This window comes from Temnothorax curvispinosus, unplaced genomic scaffold (genome assembly GCF_003070985.1).
Source record: "Temnothorax curvispinosus isolate PA1 unplaced genomic scaffold, ASM307098v1 QBEX01001521.1, whole genome shotgun sequence".
Lineage (NCBI taxonomy): Eukaryota > Metazoa > Arthropoda > Insecta > Hymenoptera > Formicidae > Temnothorax > Temnothorax curvispinosus.
Window position 1 is genome coordinate 45,593 of NW_020211301.1, and position 5,240 is coordinate 50,832.

Genomic DNA, 5,240 nt, shown 5'->3' on the forward strand with positions numbered 1-5,240 from the left:
TAGCGAATTGGTTTTAGTCTTAAAATGTTCCTCAACTTATGTGTTTTTAAAATAAACAGAATAAGATTTTTGTTTTGGTTAATGTATTGATTAACTTGTTTAATAAGATTTCAGAAAAATTTTTATTTATATGTATTTATATGTAATTGTATATGTATTTGTATACATTTTTAAAGTTATTTAATATGAGTTAGGAGTAAGTATTGCAAAGTTGCTAAATATTATGGAGAATGGGTCACTGAGATTCTGAACAATATATAAATACATATAAGTAAACATATGTTTAATTAATTTTTAACATTCCCTTTCTAATAATAGAAACAAAATGTAATTTTCAAAATTAGTTACTCTTTAGTAAACTTTAATTTGTATTTATATAGAATCTCTTGTGTATTGTTTTTCATGATAATATTACATGAATGATAGTACAGTTCACGCTACAATTGCGTGACTAATACTTGAAAGATATATTTGTTTTATGATGTATAAAAGAATATCGTAATAGAATATTTAGATATTACATATATAATTGTTTATTTAAAAAATTTGTATCAAAAAATTACATTAACAAAAAAATTAATCTGATTTTTATGCTTTTAAAATCATTGTGCATATTTCGGGAGCACATAAATTGAGGAATATTTTAAGACTAAAACCAATTTGCTACCTGTATTTTAACTGGTTAGGTACTCTTGTACGTATGGGGTACTCACGTTCAGGTCGGTCAAAGGGGATAAGCACGAAAATTTCATTGTGCATATTTCGAGAACACATTAATCGAGAAACATTTTAAGACAAGAATTATTTCGCTTTCTTTATTTTAACTGATACTTTATTCTTATATCAGTAGTATATATATCTTTTTTTGCGTATATTTTTTAAACTATTACAGATAGACTAATTTTGTTTGAGGCATTTGAAAGCACATAAAAAGCATATAATTCTAGCATATTGAGTTTTTTATTTTATATGTAATTTTAATGAGTGGGGGTGCTAGCTTACGTTAAGCCAGCACCCTCAGTTTCAATTGCAATTTCCCACGAAACCGCTCGAGCACAAAAATCGTGAATAGAGCACATAATTAACGCATAAAGAGCACTTAATTTCTGCATATGTGTTATTCCGGTTTTTTATGGAGGGTGCTAACTTAACAGACATAAATACATTATATTACTTTTTTACCTTTTAAGATTTTTTCCTTTGTTTACGGATGTTTGCAAATCTAAGCTATTCCATTATAGAGTGTTCCAAGTCTTTCTCTGTATTACAAGGGATTGTTGTCTAATAGCCTCTAAAACAAGAAGAATTCAATATAGTTTAGATAAGAAAAAGGTTGTAATTTAATATATACATAATTTAATTATAATAAGCAGCTTTACTTACGACTTGTGTAAAAGCTTCTTGGTCATCTTTTAGCATTTCTAGTATCTTGTACAGAGTTTTTCCTTATAATATATTGTTCACTGATGGTTATCTTAGCCAGGGTCAAATTTTTCAAATGGTGGTTTTTTGAATTTGATACAACAATTGATCCCATATGTTAAGACATATTCATTGCCCTGTACATATAAAATATGCTTACAATAATTTATTTATATACTTTAGAGTGTGATTATAGCACATATATGTGAAAAAAATATAGAAATAAATAAAAAGTCAGTTTTGGTCTTGTTTGTACTGATCGTTTGTTACATATCTATCAACTTTATACCAATTTTATACTAAATTACTTTTACAGTGATATATGCAAACAATGATATATTAAAGCCGCACAATACTTCAACAAATCGTCTTCATGCATACCAGCTTATTTATACGTTATCATTTACATATTTCGCTAAATTTTGAGGTTATTTTATAGAAAGTTACACGCAGCTACTATTCATAGCACAAATAATTATAGCACGTATATGGTTAATTGAATTCTTATCATTAATGTACAACTTTTAGAATATAATAGTTACTACTTATATATAAATATGCTGTAAATAAAGAGCACTCCGCACTCCTCGATTGACACACGTGTATACGCACTCACGCATCGTATGTAGGATAATCATGTACATCATGGCTGTCGCGATGAGCGTTGCGCACAATATAAAACGATAACATTATAACAACAGAAAATTAATATACTACCAACGTTATTTCTGAGTCCAAATTACAAGGAATTTTGAACTGTTGCATTGATCTCAAATAAATGTCAGAGTAACATTTGAAAAATATTTTCTGTAACGTTTTCAAATTATTTTAACAACATTCAGAAAAATCATATTACGAAATAATATTTTTCAAATATGTGTATAATATTATTAAAAAACGTTTAAAAAATACACATAAAGTCAATATTTCTAAACGTTAATTTAATGTTCCTTGCTTACTGGGAGTGACCTTTCTTGCGATAATGTTACTTTAGGTTAGTGTCGTCTTTGCCCCGGTGGCGTCGTGTCGACTTAGCCCCGAACGTCGTTTTTTACTTTTGTTACTCCAAAAATATATAAATTTTGAAAATGTGCAAAAATTATTATCGGATTCGTATAAAGCATCGAATTTCCCATCAAAATCACTTAGCGGTAGATTTGCAAGAGTAAAGCTCGATGAAAGAGTAGACATTTTCGAGAAATCAGAAAAATTACTTTTCACTATCAAAAACACTTATGTCGCGTTAAAAATTACACTATAACTCAGAATGTTACCAAATTCCGTTGATAACACTGGCACATAAAGACGCATTTACAGTAGCAAAGGCAAGTTTCTACGATAGATTTAAATTGGCAAAAAGCCTAGTGTCAAGTTCGCCCCGCTGTCGGCTTAGCCCCGGTCTCCCCTACTTATCTTAATACTTATAAACTTTGATTGCGCCGATTTTTGCCGATAAATGAATTTTACTTCTCGCCGAACCGTTACACGTGTTCGCTCTTTGACTTTACGCAAGTAAGTGATTTGATCTAAACGAGGATGATCTATCACTCTTATTAGTATTGATTGATACCAGCAGAGTGCGTAACTTGCCGGGTTACGATTACATCAGCGCACTTACTTTCATCTATCGAGAAATTGCACGCTTTACGAAAATTACTTATTTCTAACAGCAACGACAGAAAACTACAGATTTAAAGAGATTATCAAATAACTCAACAATTAATACTATAAACTATCGCCAGATGCGAACATTATTCGATTATAACAAAGTGTTCCAACGTACAGCTGTACCCAATAAGGTACAGCATCTTCTCTTGTATTATACACTAACAACGTTTTTGATAGAAAAGTGTAGAGAATGTGGAGCATACATATATTGTACATGTACATATGAAAATTTGTTAGTTTTTTTTGTAAACAATGGTAGGATATTAGTTTCCTTTCAAATGGTCGAATTGGAAGTTAACTTTCTGTAAGTGACAAACCGTCAATACTTTACATTTAATTTAATTTCACTTCTTTTTATGTATTTCTTCTATAATTGTACCGATCTCTCGAGACCAGAGATGAGATCGAAATGTATATATAAGACCCGCCACCTACAGATTTAATATTAATGGATGCATTTCGTGGTGCTTGAAACAAAACTCAAATATTCTTAGGCAATTCTACATGCCCACGTTTTCTCAGGATTGTAAGTAAATCGTGTGAAGGTTTTTAAATAAACGGCACTCAGCGTAAGAAGTGAATATATAACTTTACTTGGAGATATCAATAATACAAAACTGTACGGACCGAATACGTCTGTTCCCTGCGTTCGCCCGGATATCTCTCCTCTCGTCGCCCGTGTATTACTCCACGTGCGTCCTTCCGCTGTATCCTTCCGTGTGATAACACGTGATCGCCTTACGCTATCGCTACTTTATATAGAGCACGAAATTAAAATAGCCTCACAATCGTTAGCAGTGTTATATATGCAATGTTATAATTAATAATTAATTTTTGAAAATGTTCCCATAAAGTAATATTATTCGTAATATTATTTATGTAGTTAGAAACATTTGTTATCTTAGAGATGTTATCTTCTACTTCAACGTTTTGTTCTTCGTTCTTTTGTTTCAACTTCACTTGTCATTTATATTCGAACATCCTTCTTGACTTGTTTATATTCCAACATCCTTTGTGTACTTTTTTTAAAATTCATTTACTTATAATTACCTCTATAGTACTTGAGATTAATCTTTATCCAAGATTAATTTTAACGTTGTAATGATAGTCATTTCTAATTTGCCTTTAAATTTCAATATTCTGCAAAAACAATGTGCTTTTGTCTAGATTATAACCAATGTTTCGATCGGCTTTCTTTATAGCTCGTCGAAAATTCTTGAATTACGTCCAGAAAATTAAACAAATTTTTAAATGATAAGCGTTGAGTATAACTTATTTTTTCTCTTAATACAATAAACTTCTGAAATAGTGAGAGACTGTTGGTACTTCTATAGATTATTATATAATAATATTTATCAAATTCAGATAATTGAATAAAAAAATTCCCGAAATTTTAAAAAATAAATATTTATTAATTTCAAAATAAGAAGCTTCCTTCGCCAGTAAATAAATACAAAATAAAAGTCGTTTTTGTTCGACCCGACTGGCCAAATAATAAATATATTTAAAATTCACAACGTTTCAACCGCATTTTCGGTCCTTCTCAAGTGATTCATCAAGCTATGCATCCTCAAAAACCGCGTACAAAATATCGATTACGTCGCTGACATCGTGCCCTAACCACATCATGCACACGTAAAGCTAAAAAAGTGAAATAAACTCACGATAGTCAAAAAGATAAAAACGCTCAGAAGTCATAAAATAAAAAGTAAGAATACAATTAAATAGTTGAGTTAAAAATAGTTAAGTTATAAATAGTTAAGTTATAAATAATGTACAAAGTAAAATGTAAGGCTTACATATTCTGTGCGTCAAAACGGAAAGTGAGAACGGTAGCGCAGAACGAAGAAACGTCGCAAGCCATAGCTGCGAACACATCAGTACAGCGTGACAGACGAAGTCATACTAAATGACCGATACATAACAAATAAATAGATGTGTTCACAGGTGGAAACGAGCAGAACAAAAGTGTAAATTAAGTGACACCAATCAAACGGTTGTAATTCGCGGGCAGACTTTCTGTGTCTTTTTGAAGATTGATTGCGCAATCACATTTTTTAATAAAAAACATCTCAGAGATTTCACGTTTCTTAAAGTGTCGCTCCTTATATAAAATTTTTGGTTGTTGCCAATTGAAATCGTGGTTATGC

General features: G+C 30.5%; 1 long non-coding RNA gene across 3 annotated transcripts in view; it reads right to left on the minus strand.

Moving 5' to 3' along the window:
• Nucleotides 1-2,164, minus strand: part of LOC112466089 — a 3,057-nt gene extending 893 nt beyond the window's left edge. Inside the window, exons 1-3 of one of the 3 annotated variants that reach the window (XR_003042101.1) lie at nt 2,039-2,164; nt 1,384-1,559; nt 1,183-1,291 (exon numbers count right to left, since the gene is read on the minus strand). This is a non-coding gene — a long non-coding RNA (uncharacterized LOC112466089). Of the gene's footprint in view, nt 1-1,182; nt 1,292-1,383; nt 1,560-1,964 lie in introns of all 3 variants that reach the window. The other 2 variants (XR_003042099.1, XR_003042097.1) reach the window with 2 other exon arrangements.
• Between the last annotated feature and the right edge of the window lie 3,076 nt (nt 2,165-5,240).